Consider the following 23,396-nt stretch of genomic DNA (forward strand, 5'->3'; position numbering starts at 1 on the left):
AAGCAGCAAAAGAAGATTCGCAGCCCACAGTCTGGGAGGGTGATAAATACACAGAAGTGCCTGACTTGAACAGCTGTTTTCATGGAGGGGACATCAGGGCACTCTAGCAGGTGTAGATCCCAAGAGAGCTGCAATAATTTTGCCTCATCCCCTTCTGTGATAATAGTACATATGTATGGCCTCCGTAAAGGTGGTTAAGAGGATAACAAGAAGCTGCTTAAATTAGTTCTTTACCAATAGAGGAATCTGTATGCAGAGGACATTGTCAGCTGGACAGATCTGCTTTGGGCCACCAAAACAGCTCAAAACATACTTACAGGGTGTCATCATCTGTCCATTATGTTCGCTAAGGCAGAAATTAGGAAGGCTTCCCCCCAAAAGTTTAATTCTTTGGAACATGTTTAAGGCTCTGGTAACAGTAAGATAAAAAAATAATAATAATAGTAAAAAAATCTGAACAAAAACACAAGTTCAGTGTGTTAAAGACATGCAATCATGAATTTCTTAAACTGCAAATAATGTTCTTCCCTAAAAATATTCTTAAGAAATGAAATTAGGGTCGATTTTTTTTTTTAAACAAATTGCTAATGGACAACATTTTTCAAATCCATTTTATGCATAAGTCTACTCAAGTGGATAATCAGATTTGCAAACATGCATCTCCATAACTATGCAACAAGCCTTCATACAAAATCAAAGTCCCGCTTTGACGGTTATTAAATCAGCACCTAAAAACAATGCTAGAAGAATACTAAAATGCCAAAGTCAATCACACAAAAGCTAGCAAGTCCTAGCATAAAACCTGTCTATGTTTATGTACTGTAATATCATTATGATCACATTTTCTCACTGAATCACTGACTAATTCCATTTACAGATGGATTGTTCTCATTAAGCAAGCAGCCATTAAGTATTTTCAGTTTGTTGGTTTTTTTTTTTTTTATTATTGCTAAACAGTTCCATAATCTACTTACTAAACACTACTCAAACTTTGATGATGAAATTATTCATTTCCTCATGCCTCGTGGGATTTTATAAGATACTTTCCACAAACACTAAACCAGTTTCACAGCAGCTAGGAGGTAAGGGGGTAGTAGAAGCATTTCGCAAATTGGGAGCTGACACCTGCAGAAGTTATGATCAAAAGTGCCTTTTAATTTGCAGATCCAATTTAAATGCCTCCCATTGGATTTTTTTGAGTAACTATCATTATATAAAACATTATATTGAACATTTAACATGCAATTTCCATTGCTTCTGTTGCTACTAGGAATGTTTAGCACTGTGCAAATCAGATTTCCAGACCTCAAAAAACACAATTAGCGAGCATTAATAAGAAGTAGTTTGTTAATAGCATTTTGTGAGCCACTAAAATTATACCATCAGATGGTGGGTTTTTTTGTTTGGTTGGTTTTGTTTTCTTTTGCTTAGTTTTATTTTGTAAGCTTTGACAGGTATCTACAAGCTGAGCTAGCAAATTCTGGGTTCCTGAGTCACCCACTCCATCAGACAGCATCATGGCACCTCTGTGATGCTAAGACACCAGTAGCAGGAACATGGACAGCAGACATCTGCTCTTCCTCAGTTCCCAGCATCTGGGACTGATTGAGGGAAATTCCTGCTTGGGTTCTGCAGCTCTGGCCTGGAACATGCCCAGTACAGATTAAAAGACTTAAAAGATTTAAGCTGCCAAACTAAGAATCCTTTACTGCACATGTGCAAATTGCAGTTTTTTTTGAAGTCTTGTAAATTGGCAAAATTTGGGTTATTTTCAGCAAATGTCACATTGCTGATTCCCTGCCAAATTTCAATCCCTGCTCATATGGAAGTAGCAATTTTCTCCACAAATTGTTACAAGTGATCTTTAAGTGTATACAAAAGAGTAGTTTTACCCTGTCTTATTCTCAAAATGATTTGACTCATTTGACACGAAAATTTCTATTCCTAGGACAACACCTTAAAAAAGGGGAAAAGGTCTTGCCAAAAATTACAGTCTGCCAAAGCTTGAGGCATAATGCTATCTTGACAAGTGTTAGCAGTAGTTCCATCTATAATTTATAAACGAACAACGTGGGGAAACACTTAACTAGGATCTTGAATAAGCAGTCCAAATGAACCAAGACACAGTGTTGCATGGATTACAGCAGTAGTGTTGTAGAGTTACTGAGGGTTGCTCATCTGTTTCCAATTTGTCTTGATGAAGTTTGTGTTTTGTTTTTTTTTTTTCACTTTTTTGGTCCAATTTCCTCTTTTTTTGGGCCATCTAATTAAATACAAAAGAATTCTAGTTTTATGACATGGCTTTAAATGGTTCATTAGTTTTTATGTATTGATAGTAAATCTGCTAACACGTCACTATGCTGAAGGTGACCAGAAACAGTGAACATGGTTCCAAATTCACTCCCCTCCACATCAGAGGAAGTATCAAAGAATCTCACCAGCTGAATACAATAATAGATACGCATTGCAACAAAATCTTAGTTCATCTGCAAGCACTACTATGAAATACTTTATTATTTAAATTACTGTTACATGTTATAGCCTTATGTGGTGCAAAGATACTTAAATTATTCATTGTAATTGCTAATTTCATATTTTAATGGGGACAGAAATAAGAGCCATCTTGATCCAGCCACAGCCTGGTGATGCTCAGGTCAGCAGAGCTTAAATGGCTTAAAGTGAACAAATTCCAGGACACTGCTAAATGACCTCAACTTCATTTTTCTTCTGTTACTAAACATGCATTAGGAATGGCAAACAAAGATTTAAAAAAAAAAAAAAAAAAGTGTCCTTTTCCTTGAATTACAAAGATGATTATGTTCAATACACTCTAAAATTATTACTTCTTGAAAACCAAGTGATAGCAGTGATAAAGCAGATGCTATCCTTGCCCCAGAGGTCTCAATTATATGCAGTATATATTATAGTATAAATTATTACATGGATTATACATGTAGTATAATGCAGAGCAACATGTACACTTTGGTGGTATCACTACACACCCAGCATTTGTTATTGTTTGATAAAAATATTCTTCTACACACACTACCCAGACACCAGCTGCCTTCTCTTGCCTAGAATTCACTGCCATTAGTTCTAGGGAGAATAAAAGCCACAGTTAATAAACACACAATAATATTAAAGGCAATACACTAATGGATCTTTACAAGGAACTAATGTCATAAAAAGACTTGATCCATAGTGCATAGTTCTTCATTAAGAAATGCTCAAAAAAAGGTATCTGAGTAGTTCTGACTTTGTCATGCCAGTATACACCTGCCTTTATAACTGGACTGGAGAGGGGCTATGCGAGCAAGATAAATATTAAAATAAAGCCAAAGGCAAAGAAATATGTTGAAACATGATTATAGCACATACAGTTTAAGCATTGCTAGGCATAACTTTAAATAGAAGAAACTGATTAGACTGTAGTGGCAAAACACACCTACATACCTGGAGAAGATTGCAAGAGGCTTTCAAAAGCAAGAGAGAGAGTTTCTTTTCTCAGGGGGTTAATGGAGCTGATCCCTACTAGGTGGAGGTGAAAGCTGTGGAGCACGCACACCTTTGCGTGCTCGGTCCCATAAATGTTGCATTAAGGGCTCCCCACATGTGGTAGTGGACCGACAAAAAAAACCACTCCATGCAACCAATATGCTAATTGTGAGGTGGAATACATCTACTTTCTACATCTACTCAATCAAGGGATTGAGAAATTGCTTTTTATTGTCTGATATTGCCAAAATTACATGGTACAACCCAAAACATCCCTGTTCTAACAAATACTGTCATGGATAGAACAAGAAAATAAGATCTCATCCAAAGCCTACTCCTGTCTGACCTCAAAACTAATGACAACACCGCCCTCACAAGCTTTGTTCTCCTAAAACCAGATCTCAGTCTGTGCGAAGTGCTCTTTTTATAAAGCTGTTCCTCAGCACCAGTAGCTTGTTTCTGATCAGACAAGGATATTTTTGAAGAGTGAATTTATAACTGGCTTGAATGGAATGGAAGTTTGTTTACCTAGTGCCAGCAGCGTTATCAGAATACACAGTCACGGGTCAGACACAGTGAATAAAGTTCATGTGCTACAATACAATTCTAAATGGAGGATAGATTTGTGCACCATTGTTGAGATATGTTTTAAGAGCAAATCAGACCTCTTGTTGCACTCTGCTTCTCAACAGCATCAGTGAATGGGAGGTGTTAGTAGGTTAAGGATCCTCAAAATCCAGCCAGCACGTCACCTCTAAAGATAACGAAGGGCAATAAAGACGGATGCTCAAGGACACGGCAAGTATTAAAAAAGAAAAAAGAGACATAAGAATAAAAAAATCTGATGTCCCTCAAGTTGGTTCAGAGTAGCAAACACAATATCTTCTTTAAGGACTCTAAGGACTAAATGTTTGCCACTTTACTTCCTCTAAGAAACACTCACACCGAGAATGCTTTCAAACAGCAGGGTTACTCTTCAAATGATGTAATTTTTCCAGAAGTTTCACAAAAATATATGGCAAATTCTGTTCAGGGTATTCAGATATGACATTGTTGATCAACTCTTTTTATGAAAAAGAGAACTCATTATAATAATACCCAACTTTTTTTATATTTCACTCTAATCTTCCTACATAAGATCTATACAAGTAAATATAGACATACAGTGCATTTCAGTCTGCATTATCCTTATTCTTTCATCTCAATTATGCATTAATTTACATAACATTAATTCACAACAGGCAAGTTATTCATTTCAAAAAATGAAGCCAAAGCCATATACTGTACATCAGTTATACCTAACACATTCAACAGTTGCTTGTAGTAAGATCCTATTGCATGTAAACAAACAAACAAAAAAAGACAGTAAAACACAAATAAATTAGTCTATTGAACAGCATTCAAGCTTTTACCAAGCCTAAAATTTCAGCACATTTCAGTTTGTATGACTTCATTAATCATTCAAGAATGAACACCACAAGCTGCAAAAATATTTCATATCTTTAGCTACTGACCAACTAAAAAGGAAAATTAGTTATCAGATAATGTGTTTGGTTTTTTTTCTTCAGGTTGTGTTCTCTAATGTGTGATTTTTTTTCACAAAGATTTTTGATCCCTGAATATTTAAACCAGAAGAACATCATGCAAGACCATCCATTTTCAGAATATAGCAGTACATTCAAGAATAAAGAGCTATCTATCCAGTTAATCACAATCACAAATTGCATGACCTTTACATAGTACTTCAAATTCTATTTTTTTCTGTTCAGTATTTAATGCACACTCTAGCTAAGTAGCAGAACTGAGTAGTAAATGTCACAGAAGGATACCCAGCAGTGACCACAACAGATAAGGGGGTGGTATAGCACCGTGTGTTCTTACTTCTTGTCCCAGCATAGTCACACAAACCACTGGTGGAAAAAAGCTTTGCCTTAAACCTATCTCTGGTTTATGCTCTTTGGCTTAAAATACTTCTAGCATACCTCTAATTCAAAAAAATAGAAAAAAGTATGAACAGAAATGCACAAAAATTAATACTAGCCATCTTTGTTTTTGAGATATCCCAGAAAGAAATGCATATTCCCAACACAAGATGACTGAAATAAAAATCTAGAGTTCTTTCCTTCTTAATTGATAACTGGTAATTTCTTACTACTCATTTTATATATACAGAATTTAAAATTTTCTACTGTTTCTTATCACCACATTCACAAAACATATTTTAGAAGTAAAGAACATGAATGCATATTTTCACAGATCAAAAAATAAAGTCAATAAATGTAAAAATAAAAAATAAAGTCAATAAATATATTTTATATTGAAAATGAATTCAAGTAGTTAAATAAGGCTTAACAAATTGTGAAATTATTGGGCAATTCTAAAATCTATTTAAAACAAAATATTATGTTTTCTAATTGAGACTCTTATATAAATTTCTTCCCTCCCCTCTCTGGAAAAATTAGGGCACAGAGTTATTTCAGGAAACTCTAGAATATATGACTGCTAGTTCTGCTAACATCACCAATGCTCTTGCAAATCAATATAAATACAGAATGCAAGATCCTACACAGCCAATAATAATAAATAAATAAATAAAATAATAAAACCACTTTGAAATTTATCATACAGTTATCTAACGATAACAGGTTTGAATTGGTTTATACTGCTACAGAATTGCACTTTTTGAAATCTTTCATTTCCCTGCATTGCTTCTGATGACTGTGATAACATTTGTGGATCACCACCTGTCACTGTCATATGGTGATGTGATGCTAACAATAAACATTATGCCTTCTGTCCTGTTGTTGAACTTTGTTAGATTATATGACTTCCTGTTCTAGAACATTAAATGTAGCATATAAAAAAAAAGGTATTGATGTGTCAGTTGGAAGATTACTATTATTTTAATTGCAGTTTGATGTTCCTTCTCCTCAGTAGAGAGGTTTTTAATTCTGCTCAGGAGGAATATATGCTCTTCACCAAAGGAAGAAGTCATGCAACAACAGTAAAGAACCACTTTATCCTAATATTGTGCTGAGACGTAGGAGAAATACAGAATTCTGTTTTCCTCTTGCATGGTCTTCAGCTCAGCACAGATGTTTCTAAGGAGAAATTTCTGTGCCCTCTACTAAGTAGCTTCATAGAATAAACTTACACACAAAACCCTAGGTGACCACAAAGCAAAGGTATACAGCTGGTTGACAGCTAATAATTTATAATGGATACGATCAGCATTGCCCCTGTCAAAGTCATAGGTATGGAATTATGCTACAATACTGATATAACTGATAGATACTATTGCTTCAGGAATGGATATATACAATCTTTTTTTTAAGCCAGTATTGAAATGTGCGGATCTTTCATAATGTTATTACTGCATGTACAATTTAAATATGAAATATAGTTATTCACGGATAAGAGACAAGGCACAGCAATTCATCACTCACCTGTTCCACACAGACATGTAAAAGATTTAATCTCCTTGGGGAAACAGAATTATCACTGATGATTGAGACTTAAAGAAATACAAAACTGATCAAAAATAGTGTAAATATAATAATCCAATATGTTTAAGAATCTACCATCTTCTTTAAAAAATAATTTGGATATTCAACTAATTCAAAATGAGGCAGATCAATAAGTTTGGCAGAGCTGTCTGAAACATGAAATAGCATAAAACACCAAAACTGCCAACACTTCTCCATTGTCAACTCACAAACAGAGATAAAAGTAAAACTGCTCTTTAAATCATGGAAATATTGAAAATCACATTTTGAGGGACATTGCACACTTGCAACAGTTCCCAGTTGTTTTTTATTACTGAGTAACTTAAAAAATAAATGTAGGAATCAAACTGCTGTACTTAAGGGGAATTAGACTTCTAAACTTTCTAACTTGTTTTCGTAACAGTTTAAAGATCATTGCCTCTTTTCTTGTTGTTATGATTGTGATAAAAAATCCAAATTATAGCTCCACAATTTCAATGGCCATGCAGAATGAATAAATGGATTAAATAACGCTAAAGGGATCTGGCCTGGCTGTGACAAACCCAAACACAAAAGTCTGGAACCATTCAATTACAGCCCAGGACCCCTTGCCAAATGCAATGCATCACTAGAACTACAAACATTTTCTTTTCAGGGAATATTCTATATTTATACGTGTTTTTCTATATCCATATGGACTGTTCAGAAAATCGTATATAGAAATCAATTTCTCATTCACATGTGTAATTAAGAATTAGTAGACCTAACTGATATTAATACATACCATCCTGAGAAAGTACTTTGAAAATGCCAAATGACAGGTATGCTAACATTTCTATGGGAAGTTATAGAATACAACTTTGCTACAAGAGAGTCTGAAAGGGAAAAACAAAAACACTCTTTTCTTGTATTTGCTTAGAAGAAATGTCTTGCACCTCTAACATACGTTAATTGTGAAACTCTCTGGGATTGGAAACACTCCACATCTGCATTCCACCATCATCCTTTGTGCTCCAGTATTTTTCCAAATTGTATGTGTAGCTCACAGCATGGCTGATATGTTGAAGGTTCCTCCAGCTACATTTTCTTACGTCTGTTGTTGAAGATGACCATTAAGGTCATTCAAGGCCTCTGGTCTGAGTGACTTGCTCTTTAGAAATGAATGTTATTCATCACATTCTCCAATTGTCAACAAAATGGATTTCAATTTATGTATATTCTTTACAAACACAAATTCAGGTCACATCAGGTTTGGACTGCAAGCCCTATAAATGGAATGGCCCTGCTACACTACTAGAACTTAGAAACACATTAGCTGGAAACTGCGTTCCATATTTATTTTTGAAAAGCAGATGTTGGCTCAGCAGAAAACCTTTCTAAGTTGCATTCAATGCATTTCTTATTCATCATAAAACATTACCAAATTATGTGGCTCAGAATTATATGCTGCACATATTAGATGAGAGCTGCTTATCAAGAAATTTGTTTTCTCTCTGTGGCTGGAGAAGAAACAGTTTTATGTCACTTGGTATGTTTCTAAGTGTAGATGTTAATAGGCCAATGCTTAAGTTTCATAAATGTGGGAATATTGTTGATAAGGTCCTATTAAATTTGAAAGCTTTATATTTTTTGGTTGTTTAACAGTTCAATTACAAAATACAAGGTATTTCTAGTGCATAAGTTTCTAGTGCATAAGTTTTGCTAATATATCAAATATTAGCAAAAGATACCATCAGCACTGAATGGTCTATCCTTTTGACTGATTTGTGCAAAACTGCTATGAAATACCAGCAGGAAATTTCTCTGGAAGAATTTATCCACTGAGTTAATAATTCATCGGATATGAAGAGTATCAAAGAGTTTAATGAATATGCGTTAGCATTACTGAGGGTTAAAATTTCCTCTCCAAATTTTTTTTAAAATAAGGATGGATCTCTCTCTTTCCCTGCACATTCAGATTCATCTGGCCAACTGTGGACATCTAACACTAAAAAAAAAAAAAAAAAAAAAAGGCAACAAAAAAAAAACTACAACTCAGCTAGTCACCTTAAGTTCCACTTACAGGCATTGGAAAGAAATCAGTACTTTAAAAATTAAATTAACCATACGCTAAGAATGTTTTTTTCTTTTCCTTATCTTCAAAGGAAGCTTGAGGCGAGTAGTTCAGACACAGATATCAGACACAGATATCACACAGTAGACATCAAAAGTGAAGCGAGAGAAAAAGAGATCCTGTTCCAGAATTTGTATTGGCAAGGTGGACAGGATTTGCACATTATCCAAGTCTTTAAAAAGAACAGTTATGTTCTGTTTCCTATGTTATGTTACAGAACTGAAATATTGTACTGATTAGGCCTGGCAACATAAACCCTGTCATGAGCTCCCATCACACTGATGCAAGTGGACCTCCAAAGCAGACAAAACAGACAAGATGTAAACCTGAACTTTACACACTTTTCTCCTTTAAAATGAAAAACATGCTGAAAAAATAGATGTCACTATCTAAATCTGAAATGCTTATGCTGCACTCCATAAGACTGAATAGCATTCAAGTACAGAACAACAAGTTTCTTCAACACCCCTGCACTTAATTAGCTCCAGGGCTTCTGCAAGTCAAGCTCCTCATCATGGTACAGCCATGCTGTGCCCCAGTAAAGTTCCTCTACTATTTATACCTAAGACATACATAAAACACGTACCCAGGTGTCACCTAACTGCCAGACAGAACAGCAGTCTACCTACCACTGCAGAAACTATTTGTCTCATCCCTTTCAGTCTCTCATTTTCTCTCATCAGCAGGTTTAGCTATCTACTGCAGCAGCCTACATGGCACCAGCAACGTTACCTGGTAACATTCCTCTATTCTTCACACACACAAGCGGAGCACCATCAGCCATTTCTTCCCATTTCAAGGCTCAGCATGAATTGCACTCTTTCTTTGCGTTTTTAACTGATGTTGTCCAACAGTATGCCACACAGTGTTATTTGTATAAAGAAAGGAACTACTGCTGCTTGTTTTCATTTGCTCTATGTACCTACTTCAATGTTTCTAAGTGGCACAAAAAAGCCAGCTGAGAAAAGCATACCAGTACTTCATGTGTTTTCTTGAGCAAGCATGATAAACAATATCTATCACTTCTGCCTATTTCTAGACAGCCTGAAACTACTCTGGGAAGTCCTGACACCCTGATTATTATTTTTTTAACTCTGCTTTTTTCACTTTGCAACTTTGTCCCTGTTCATCTCTCTTCCAATTTAACTAATAATTTAATACTACTTTAGCTTATCACAAACCTGAGGTAAACGTCTTCTTGGCACTGTAATAAAAAGTGGCAGCATCCCATTCATGAATGTGTGCCTATGTGAATATCATATAGCATTTTTATATTCTTCCTGAAAAGCTGTCAGATATATTATGTTGTGTACAATAAGTACTTTATAAACCTTTTATTTTAACAAGAGCAATCTTTTCCTGTGTGTCTGCATAATGTGATATATCTCAGCAAATAAAATTGCTGATTGAAAGATTATTTCTGTATCTGCTTTGTTTTCCCTTTTATATTACTTCTTGAAATATTGAATTTCTTACTTCACATCTCTGCAGTGCTTCAACCCTAGTGACACCACAGAGCAAATTTGACTCAAACATTTTACTCCTATCTTGAAATTAACTTTCTCAAGGCAATTTCATGCTTTTTCATTTAAAGACAATTTTACTTTTCACCTGAATAAGATGAAAGTATGCTTTTGTATCATTGCTGGGCTGAAGCCTGTAACAAAAACTGTCACAAAATCATGTCTAAAAACAGTGTAAGTGTCACTTCCATTCCAAGATGTCAGTCCAAACATTGTCCCCCAACTTCAATTTATACGGGAAGCTTTAGAACAAAATTTGGGCTTCCCCAAATTGAGATTTAAAGCATTTAATTTCCTATATACCTATTACATGGTATAAACTCACTTTAGTATTGAACCATGTGTGTGACAAGGCTTTGCATCTTCCAGCAATTATTTTGAGAAACAAATTAATTCTGGGCTAATAAAGGAATTCCAAAAAAGTCACTTTTATAATGTAAATATATATTTTACTGCTATTCCAAAATAGAAAGAATCCTAGAAATAAATCTGGCAAACATACTGTTCTTTGAGATGCCATTACTTCATGTGTCTTTGCGAGTAAGACTTGAGCCTTACTTTGAGTCACAGGATTTCTTTTAAAAATTTCCAAAATGCCCTGGTTTCTCCATAGGGCAGAAAATGAAATCAAAAATTTTATTCAGTATCTAAAGAGAATGAATGTTGTATTTAACTATGCTGCAATGAGTCATCTTTTCAGGAACAAGATGGGTTTGGATATCCTTTTTTACACAACCTTTAAAATTTAAGAAAAACACAATAACAAATTCTACAATAAAATTTGTTGAACACACATCTGAAGTTTCTGATTTGAAACAGCACATTCCTGTAAGCACCCCATCAGTAGTACCCAGCTAATTAGTACCTCACATTCCAATTAAAGAGGGAGGAACCACCTGAAAAGGGACCGTTTGACTGAACCCCTAAATTTTAACTATATTGGCATATATGTTTGTGTTTAAAATATTCACTGACTTTTTATTTCTTTAAAATTCATTGGCGAATCCAAGATAATTTGATGCCTGTTGTCAAAAAGTCTTTCATCCAGGAACTAAAGTAGCACAACTACTAATGGACCTAATTAAAATAGCAAAAATGTGCGTGTTTTATGTTAAATTAATGCCACAAGATATAGTTAAAACAAAACTGATTCATAGTCTGACAACACTTCCAAAAATCTCAGCTCAAGATGGGGAGATAAATACTACACTGAATCCCTAATTGTGCAGATAGGAGGTACAAGACTGGCTCTCTTCTATATCAGGCAACATTACTGATGTCAGATATGATGATACAACATCTTTCTTCCTCATTTTTCAAGTGGTACCTAATTGCCTAGTGATACATTCTGCAAATGTAAAATAAATAAGTTGGAACTGTTTATTTTTCCCCATTTTTGGGGAGATGTTATTGAAAAACTCAGCCAGTTTCAAAGTGATAAGTTTATGTTGCCACAAAGGTTTATTTCTGATGGAAAAATAGTTTCTTGGAATATTTATCTTTTGCTGTCAAACTCTGTTATTATGCTGATTCCACGCTTCTAAAAATGGGAGCCCGCAGCACATCAGAACACATATATTGAACCACTGATTTAATCCTTAACTGATTATTAGACAGTTCACAGGGGCAAGGGAAATGCCTTTAACAAAGGCATTTCAAGGGGAAAAAAAAAAACAAAGGAAAAATGATAGAGTATCTGTGTTTATAGATGTTTCTCCAAAGACGATATGATTTTTTATTTCCTTGGGGCACACCTACACTCTGACTACTAAAATACCATGGCTCTTCAAAATACTTTGAAGAATATCAACTAGTTTGATTCATTTATGCACAAAAAAAATGCTAGCAGAAAACAAAAGAAAAAAATAAATACAAACACATACAAAAACTTGAAATACCAGTACCAGACACTGCTGTGCATACTGTATTGCTAACAGACAGTATGCACATGGAAATCAGTGGGAGACAGCCACATTACTACAGTGATATTACTGAAGTGGGCTCAGAAAGGGATTAGATATATTTACAGAAAATAAATCTAGTCCCTCAGTGGCCATTTAAGCATGATGATTCAGATGAGCCCACTAAAATGATAATTAGATGGTAATTATTCAAAACTAAACACAACACAACACTTTACACTTGCAGTCTTACAGTTTTCTTTACCTGCCTGTTACGAGCAAGGATTAGACGTAGGACACCAAGCGTAATGGACTTTTGGGTCATCATTACAGTCTTCAGATTTAGTATTGCTCTAAAGGGCAATTTATCTACAACTGTCAGCTTAAAAGTATATCTTCATAATGTAATACATTACATTGTGCTTTGCCTTAATTTTCCATGTTAGCTCTTTAATTAAAGACCAGTCACTGTAATGAGTCATACCTGGAGAGATAACAGTGTTTTAAAAGAAGTGAATTCATCAAAATCAGTAATGTCTATTTAATTTCAGTAGAAGTCAAGAACGTAATTTTTACTTAAATGACTCTATAGGATAATATTAAATGCTTAAAACTGCTAATGTGTAGCTCTGTAGATCTGACCCACATTCTCAGCCAGTATAAACTGATAGATCGTAGCCATACACGCATGGTCTATGCATTCTTATGTTAAACAAAGCCATAAATTATTTGATTCAAAATGCTTTGGACATGCATCACAGAAGCAATGCTTTCAAAACTCAGTACACAAAGCAATACAGCACATCACATGCACTAGTTATTGTTAAACTTGATTCAAAACATATGCAGCTTCCGATTGTAACAGCACAAATTCTGCACTATACAATAATAATTGTAAAGTGTACATTGCAATTTTATTAGTGCAAAAATACAGTATTTGTCATTCTGAAAGATGTTCACACAGAGAAAGACAACTGAATTTCCCTTTCTATATGCATCCTTCAGTACAGCTGAATTCAGTAAATTAGCTGGCTCCTGTAGCAGTAAGTTCCTACTGCTGATTTCTGTACACATAACATTTCAGAGGACTGTTCATCTTTGCACCGAAGTGACTGGGCCTATCCAACCTGTTTAGGAGCTGTGATGTGATTCAATTCTTTCCTTTATTTTGTAATTTGATTCACAGTGCAGAATTGTTGTGAAAGTTAAAGAACCCTTTGTTTATTCAGGAGATATAACTCTTGACTATGTGCAAATTAACACTCGTTTTACAACCTCACTGCTAATTGTTATTTGCAAAAGGATTAGTGCTCTATGCTAGCAGTTGCTTTAGTTACTATATGAATATTCAATAGGATTTCATACATAGCCCCCTCAGTATTTACAGCTTAATTTCCTTATTTTGTGGCTTTGTTTTCCTGCTTTATCCATCTGTACAAGTAACTGCCATTATAACCATCGTGTAAGTATCTACGTTTTAATCAGAAGATCTGCCTTGTCCCTACTCCTACACAATCTTATGCAGGTGCCAATATAAATTAGAGTCTTCACAGTTTCTCATATGATTTATCCTAAGTCACAAAAGTACTTCCAGTGATTTCAATAATAATGCATGAGCAACTTTACAACAATGAAAAAATAAATGTTTACATGTAGCTTTGCTGTAACAATCAGCAGTTTGCCAACATTAAAACAGATTGGCCTGTTTAAGGCACGGGTATCCAAAATCCCAATGTCAGGATGCATCAACAGCCACTCATACTGGATGTGAACAGCACCTTTTCCAGGAAAAATGAGTTTCTCAAAGCTCATCGTGATGTTATAAAACACAAAGTTGTTTAAATTTTATTATGTTTTACTAGTATAAAATATTCCAACCTTATTTTATAATACTAGAAGTGTATTTGCTTATATGTATGTTTTACTGTCAGTCACTATACCGTGAGAGCAACAACAGAAACCCAAACCCAGACAACTTTATGATATCATGAACCTTGTTTTGGCAAACGTATCATTAACAGACTGCTCAATTCTCTATTTTCAAATATTCTTTCTTGAACTATTCATCTTTTATAAAGTGCTTATTTTCTAAGATTTAGATTTATGGTTTTGTGTGCTTTCCTTAGTCATTCCATTCTTTTCCCCCTACTAATAAATCGTGCAATCCACAAGGGATTTTCCTCTGTTTGCTTTATGAATTTACTGTTTCTTCCCTACTGTTTTTTCTCTCATTCCCTTTCTTTCAAAATTCTTACAATTTTTCTTATTCCTTTGTCCTTCTGTTTTTTTCCAAGAACTTCCCTGAAAGCTAATTATTGATAAAAATATTTATGATTATTGTTTCATGCTGTTATCCTTCTTGCTATGAATAAACAATGGAATTGTGGAAAGCTGGGCACATCTGGTAACCAAGCACCATGATATGGAAGACATGTTACCTGTAGAAATCACTTACGTATTTGTAGCACGTGCATAGATGAAGTCAACCGTTCAAGAATAAACCTACCCAAACCTGTCTAGGTTGAAAGAGCCTAAGTACCTGAATACTACAGACCATCGCTACACAATATGTTAATTCTACTCAATCACCAAGTGCTACCAAAGCCACAGGAAGTAACCTTTTTAGCCATATTTTTACAGGAACAGCTGTTTTCACATAATAAAGTCCTGCAATGCCATTTCTGAGTGGTTTTTACTAGTGAAAAAAAATCCTAGCTGGCAGGGTACATAGCTGATTTTGACAGGCTACCAGGAATAAGTCCATCTCTACCTGGATGTATACAAAATTTTACACCATGATAACTAATCCAAAACAATGAAGTACCATAAAGAGGTTTTGATATCAAAATCGCTCAGTAGTTTTCCCTTCTATCCAGCCAGTAACCAGTGACGTCTGTGTTCAGGCACCTGCTCTCTGCCTGTGCAACATCGTGAGCTCACGCTCTTTTCATCTTGAAGCTGCAGCTGTTGGTGGGTTTGAGCACCTATGATCAAATGTAAGATGAATAAAACTAATTTCTGTGGTCCCTGCTACATCTTACAGATGATATAATGAATCTTCTTGAAACTTCTGAAGTTACTTTCAAAGCTATGTGAGCAATTTTGCTGACATCTCAATTCATATGCCATCCCTTAGAAGAGCTTTTGATGTGTGGTTTCCTGTGTCTTTTGAAATGGATCATGACTACAACAACACGTCTGTTTTCCTGTCTCTAGCTGACAGCCCACAGCTTCAGGAGCGGAAGCTGAGAGCCTTAAGAACAGTTTATCCTTCTGGATGTGTAATGATCTGGTAACCACAGCCTTAGAGAGTTACCCTCTACCATATTGTCCTGTAGAAACTGAAGCTGCAGAAAATGAATAAAGTAGCTGAGAAAATATGCCATACATAACACAAGCTGCTGTAGATGTTCATAAGAACTTTTCTCTGCAAATACAACACGGGGTTTTGCTAATATAAAAAAACCTCACCTTGTTAGTACTGCATGCAAATACAAGTTGTGTTTTTTCCAGCCATCTAATACAATTTTGTGTGCAACAAACATCATAGTATTTAAAGGAACGTACATGCTATAATCTAGTAATTCATTTTATGACATACAGAAGATACATCTTATTTCAGTGCATCGCTGAGGATAAAACATCCTGTAAAATGAGCATATGTATTCTAATGCATTATATAAAGGCAGAAAGACATCCTCTTTCAATGTACCAAATTTATATATACATTTTTAGTTACTTACCAAATCTCGATGCCAGAGAAAATTGTCCTGGCAAGGGAGGACACATCCCAAAGGTAAAGAAGGGAAAAGGAACTGAGTTAAAAAAGGAAAATATGACAGACCATTTCACAGGACAGCAGGGATGGAGTAATCAGCTACAGGATATGTTGAGACACAAACCTTCCTAAAATTTTTTTGTCATCCCATTATGGGATGGTCACACTTTAGATATTTCCTATCTCTATCAGTTTAAGAAGTGGCATGTCGTTGAGAATTAACATTACAGAAAAATACGATATGAGAGCCTAAGGATTCTGAGTAAGGACCAGGAATGAATCCTGGCAAAGAAGTCTGGGACTGTGACATCAAAGTGACTGGAAGCTCTGGGAGACACAAAACGATTACTTTGGCTTTCAGTATAAGGATGTTGTCATTTACTGTGTGAATAAAGAGGAACACACCAAAAAAGGTCTAGAATTGACTATGTATTTCTAAGCCAGACTAGAAGAGGACCATCAAAAACACTCGCATAGTAGCGAAATCAGAAGGGAAAAAACATTGTCAGAGGGAGGAATTTGAAAATTACAGTCAAAATAATTTATAAAACTTGCTAAAATATCAGTAAAGATGGGGAAAAAAAGGCTTCAGTTCCTCTTATTTGTGTCCTTGTTTCTGCTGTTGGAAACTGCCGAGTCATATTTTCACCTTTTCCTTGCAATCAATTAAGCATGAAAGGGTAATTCTTTTAAAAATGAAAGCTGAGATTTTTACATGGTCAAATGACTCCAGCAAGTGGAGAAATATTGTGACTCACAAAAAAATCCTAAAAAGTAAATGTATATAAAATCAAAAAGGATGTGAAACTTTACTATAAAGTCCATTCACAGACTCAATTGTATTCCTATTCTTACAAAAGTCAAAATTTTCTACAGGGTAGTTACTTGGAAAGATAAAAAAGTAGCAGCCTTGTTGGTATTTTCAAGATAGTTTTCATTACCAAGTAGTACTCATTTTATCTATCTGGTGACACATCACAACAAGAAAGGCTGTTTTATTTACTATCTCACCTGGTGCCAAAATCTTAATATTTTAGCAGTACTGAAGAATAAAGTAAAGTGACAAATATCAATTTATTCATCATTACACCAAGACATCTTAAAAATTTAAAAGGACAAAATTCAACAATTAACTGCTCATTTTACTGTGTGTGCTTTCTGAATTTTCTAATAAGAAAAAAGTCAGAACTGCAATAAGAGATAAAGATTTGGAAAGCAGTAAGCTTGAGCAAAAAAAATAGAAAAAAGTGTGAATATGTGGTTCAACTTCAATGGCAATGCGGCAGAACAATAAAAATAAGGCTGCTGCAACCATGGATAGCTAAGAGTGGTGTGAGAGTATTAAGTTGTGCTTCTGTAGTGCACTCCAAATGACGCTACTGCTCAGTAGCTGCCACAAATGTACTATTCACAAATAAGGAGAAAAAAAGCCATAGAGAGCTTAAGGGGACTGAGCATTAATCTGTATAGAAATATGAAGATTAGACACTAACCAAGCAACAACTGAACTAAGTGTGGACATAACTGTCCAGAAATATTTGACAAACTGAACACTTTGGAAGAAGGGGAATTGTTTAGTGTGATACCTAGGGCTATAACAGCAAACAATGGGAAGAAATTAGGAGGGAAGATTTAGGCCAGATATCAGCAAAACATCTCAGCAGAGTTATTGTACTGTGAAATAATCTCCCAAGGGATGCAGCTGAAACCCCATTGTATGGGAAATTGAAAACTAGCTCCAATTAGAGCTAAAAACTTCAATGCAGCAAACAATACTGCCTCAGTGGAATGATGTCCTGGATTGACTTAATAGCTTTTTTCCCCAATTTCTATCATATTTCATTGTAGAATGCACAGATGTAAGACAGTTTTAGAATAGTGTTTTTCACAACAAAAGGGATTGTTTTAGCTAAGTACGCTTAACAGTTTAAACATCTATCGCTCCACCAGTTATTACTATAGTATCTAAACATGCCATATGGGCAAGCATATTTTTTAAAAACTGACCCTGGCCTTGATAATTCTTTTTGATCCCCCGTTTTAATAGCTGAAGCAGACTGAGTTAAAATTCCATCTGAAGAGATGATTAGGAACATTCGTAATATAACAGCATATCAAACAGAACAATATTACTACCAGTTTAAAAAAAAAAAACAGTTGCAATGTTCGTCACACAAAGCTTAAAGAAAAAACCTTCATAAAGCTAGTAAACTAATTGTAGTAGTTCTACAAAAATAGACTTTTCAACTGTATACGTGTACAAAGAGGTTGCACATAACAGCTTACATTTTGTTTGTATTTTCTTTCCCATCGTGTTCTTACACTTTCCGGAATGTTTTTCTTTGCATCTGCGGAAGGCTCTTTGGGTGACCCTACAGGCAATAAAGGCATGTAGAAAACACTCCAAGGGATGTGATTGTTCAGCACAACATGCACAACGCAAAAGTATGATTGTTGGAAACAATATGATAATTTGTTTACGAAACTTTTCACTAAGCATGTAGTAAGAAGCAGCAATAAAAAGGTTTGATAAATGAAGAGTTTTTCCTCCGTGCATGCATCTCCGATAATGCAATTTTCTGTAACTCTTCTTCACATTTGCCTTCTCTCAGTTCAGTATTTTCTGTAGCACTACCTCTACAAACCTTGATGTGCCTTCAACTCGGTAAGATACAGGCAGATTTCAGAAATGACTGGTTATTTTACAGCATGTATAAGCAACTGAAAAAATAAGAACACAGCAATTTCATCAAAATTATATAACATCGCTTAGAGATTGGTATGAACTACGTCACTTCTTTTGCTTATGGATAGAAGGACCTTCTGTCTGATCTACTGACTGATTCTGAGCCCTGATTATAACTGCAAGACTAAGGAACTAAACTGAATCTCCCTGAGAACAGAGAACAGCCTCATATCTTGACAGCTGGCCACATTCAATAACTGTTATGGATACAAGCAGCACCACAGAAACAATGAGTTGGATTAAGATTTATTTTTTTTAATAGGCACTTGAATTAATCTAGAGAAACATCCTCCCATCTGGCAGAACATAAGAGAATTAGCATACATATATCAAACCAAAATTCAGTGTTAAAAAAACAGAATATTTTGCTTTTATTTTAATTGTTTTTCACCTTCTAATACCACATATATGTTATGTTCCAAACAACTCTAAATGATAAGAATAAATTCTTCATGACACGGGTGGTGAGGAACAGGTTGTCCAGAGAAGCTGTGGATGCCCCAGCCCTGGATGTGTTCAATGCCAGGTCAGGTGGGACCTTGGCAACCTGGTCTAGTCGGAGGTGTCCATGGCAGGGGGTTGGAACTGGATGAGCTTTAAAGGTCCCTTTCAGCCCAAACCCTTCTATGATTCTATAGCCAAAGACTAATCCACCTGAGGTCTTGAATATATTTTATTCCTGTTCTAGCAACAGCTGCAGCAGGCTGTTGCACATGCACAAGAACAAATTGGTCCACCAAAGGAACACAGGAATTACCTGTTTCTGAATGGATTCAGAAAGCTCCAGGCTGAATTAACAGCTGACCAAACACTGTCCAGATTTCAACACCTTTCAAGAGATACACTAAGTTGCAAATTTTTCACTTAAGGTATGATCTGATAGCTCCCTTACGACCTACGGAGTGTGATAGAGGCAAGAGCTGTTAAAATGCTGGAGATGAAACTCCAAGCACATTTTCTGTGTGTGACAGCTGTGCCTGGAACAGCATCTGAAGCTACAGAGTATGATAACAATACCAAGACCTCAACTCCCACTAGCTACCTGCTGAAAGCCACAGCAGCTGTGTGGACTTGCATCTCCAGTTTCCTAGGCAACTTTTCTCTGGCAGCCTGGCGGTTCCAAGGTGTCTTGGAAGTAAGCAGGTGCAGAAAGCCTCTTGGAGCTGACAAGCTGCGCCTAGTGCTGTGTCTCCACAGAATCCTCCCCGTGTCTGGAAGCACTAGTGATTTCACAAGGCATAGTCATGATGCTCATCCCAAGTAGTTACTGCTACGTGCAAATTGCCTATAGCAAACATGTCGCATAAGGACTGCAACAAGGTTAATATTCACTTCTTGAAATAACTCTCTGTCAGGAAAATCTCACCACTCTCTTGGGCTAAAGGTGAGTTTTCACCATCTCCTGTAGTTACAGTTTGAGGATCCACAGAGACCTGGAAGCAGCCTCGTAGTACTGGAAGACGATTACATTCTCTTTGGCTGAATCCCATCATCTTTCCAGAAACAGAGAAAAGTTAGCTCCATGAAAACCGCTGACATTTACAAGGTTTTGCAGAAGAGCTGATTGTTTTCTGTTTTAAGTAGAAAAACACATGGGAAGTCTGAATCCAGCAGGTAAGCAACCATTTTTCAGAATAATGATGCCCCTGTGTATACTGAACAGCTTTCACCCAAGCAGAGCTCAAGTTGTCAATGTAATTGCATAGATTTACAAAGGGACAGTTCGGGGTGTTTTTAAACCAGAAATCTAGGAATAGACTTCTAGTTATACAAGAAAAATTGTGGAGAAATTTTTGTTGGACACAAGCCGAAAGAATCTGTTTTGTAGAATATCCAAAGTGTACAAATTGCAACACGAGGGTACTCCAGTAACATGCAAAAGGGAGAATCTCTTTCACAGATAGAGACTTCTTATAGTGGCCAGTTCTGAATTATAACCCTCTTCCAGCTATTATTCTGGCCTACCCCTCCTTAACAGGATGTGCGAAGAAAAATAGGACTATTTATTAATTAAGAAATATAATTAAGAATTATTTAAAGTCACAGAATTATTAATAGTAATAACACAGACCACTTTTGATATCCATAAATATACAAGAATGTGCAGCTTTATGTTGCTAATACCACACATTTATCACAATTATTCCCAGTAAAACCTTTGGGTTCCCACAGTAACATCTGGATACTACCTCAGCACTCCTAAAGTCAATGAGTTACCTCACTCTGAGCAAACCTCACACCAATTTTCCTGTCATCACACTGTATGGCACCTCCAGCACAGTCTACATACCATTTTTCACAGAATCACAGGATGGCTGAGGTTGCAAAGGACCTCTGGAGGTCATCTAGTCCAACTTCCCTGCTGAAGCAGGGTCAGCTACAGCACGTTGCCCAGAACCATATCCAGGCTGGTTTGAAATATCTTGAAGGAGGATGACTCCACAACCACTCTGGGCAACTTGTTTCAGTGTCCAACCACCCTCACAGACGGGGGGAAACCTCTCTCATGTTTAAGTGTAATTCTCAGCATTTCAGTTTGTGCCCATCGCCATCTGTGCTGTCACTGGACACTGCTGAGAAGAGTCTGGCTCCATCTTCTTCATGCCCTGACAAGACCCCTCTGAGCCTTCCCTCCTCCATGCTGAACTGCCCCAGCACTCAGCCTCTCCTCCCATAACAGATGCTCCACTCTCTTGATTACTTCTGTGACCTTCAGTGCACTCACTGCAGCATGTCCATGTCCCTCTCGTACTGGGGAGCCCAGAACTGGACCCAGGACGCCAGAAGTATCTCACCAGTGCTAAGCAGAGGGGAAGGATCACCTTCCTTAACTTGCTGGCAACTGTCCTCCTAACGCAGCCCTGGAGGCTGTTGACTTTTTATGCAGCAAGGGCACGTTGCTGGCTCATGGTAAACTTGGTGTCCACCAGGACACTCCCTCAGGCCTTTTCTGCAAAGCTGCTTTCCAGCCAGTGATCCCCCAGCACATGTGGTGCATGAGGTTCTTCCTCCCCAGGTGCAGGACTTTGCACTTTCCTTTGTTGAACTTCACGAGGTTCCTGCTGCGCCACTTCTCCAAGCTGTTGAGGGCCCTCTGAAAGGCAGCAAACCCAACTGGTGCAGCAGTAACTCCTCCCAGTTTTACGCTGCCTGCAGACTTATCGAGAAGAAGCTTTAGCTTGCTCTTTTTTATCCAAGTGAAGCCTCGTGTCACGTCACAGACAAGCACTGTTCAAATTAATAGTCAAATCCAGATTTAATTCGCTGCTGAGCAGTAGGCTTTTTTTTTTTTAGAAGCATATTATAGTGAAGAGAATCATTTATTTGTGCATTTGTGGGAAAGTCAATCCGTGAGTGGCGTTACTACAGGCCAAAAAGGCATATGAACAAAAGCTGGCAGGGGCATTCTTTAATACTATTAGCATTCCTCTAGTTCACAGTCACTTCTTGAAACTGACAACTGAAATGCCAAAATGTCTTCTCCAGTTGCTTCTGTGCTAAGTCTAACCCAGAGACTCATTATTCAATGACTGTCTCTGGGAGAACTGTCTGAAAGAATATCCCAGTATATTTATTTTCTCAAGCTCGCTTATTGGTCATTCTAGTATATTTCCCAAAATGTCTTAGTTTTGGGACACACATTTGAACTCTCAACAGCCACTAATTCTGAGCCATTTCAGAGACAGCAGACATGCATATACTTGTTTCACAATCCTGAAATTAGAGCACAAGACCTACAAGATCCATTATTCTGTCTCAACGTGGGACCATTCCCTATCTTTCAGGGATGACATTTTGAGAGGCTCCTACCCTAGACCTGAATTTACTTTGTAATCCTGGACAGGGCCTATGGAGTTTCAGGGTAATTTTAAAAAGCAAAAAAAGACATTGTGTTTTTCAATAGGAACAAGGGTAAGAGCTATAAATCATGAAAGTACCCAAATTCAATCTAAACTGCACATTAGAAGCCTGAATCCAAGAACACCATATAAAAAGTCCTCATCTAACCATACTAATGCCTGAAGGTTCATCATTTTGGTTGATCAAATCATGAAGGCTCTTAAATTTTTACTACTGTACTTGCACAGAGACAACAACTGTGAAACGTAACACATACTTCAATTTAAAATCCTCACATCAGGCACACATTTAACTCTTCTAGGCTGACCTAGCTGGCACGCATAGAGAATGACTGCACAGTGGCAAAACTTCACAGGATAGGCCAAGAATACAACATCTCAGCCTCCCTCTAATTTTTGAGCATTTAAAATACTTGGACCCTTCAGCATTTATATCCTGCCAAGTGCTATAGCTGCTTAAAACCAGGTGAAACTGGGCATCAGCAGTTTCATCAA

At 36.4% G+C, this 23,396-nt stretch overlaps 1 protein-coding gene across 4 annotated transcripts in view; it reads right to left on the reverse strand.

Moving 5' to 3' along the window:
• The window catches only part of LOC125179843 (serine/arginine repetitive matrix protein 3-like), a 141,501-nt gene that overhangs the window by 64,414 nt on the left and 53,691 nt on the right, over positions 1–23,396 (reverse strand). Inside the window, exon 6 of one of the 4 annotated variants that reach the window (XM_066997922.1) lies at positions 18,524–19,016. The exons of the other annotated variants lie outside the window; for them this stretch is intronic. The gene's annotated coding sequence lies outside the window, so the exon portion shown is untranslated. Of the gene's footprint in view, positions 1–18,523; positions 19,017–23,396 lie in introns of those variants that run through there. 4 annotated transcript variants of the gene reach the window in all.

The sequence above is a fragment of the Anser cygnoides genome, chromosome 5 (genome assembly GCF_040182565.1).
Source record: "Anser cygnoides isolate HZ-2024a breed goose chromosome 5, Taihu_goose_T2T_genome, whole genome shotgun sequence".
NCBI lineage: Eukaryota > Metazoa > Chordata > Aves > Anseriformes > Anatidae > Anser > Anser cygnoides.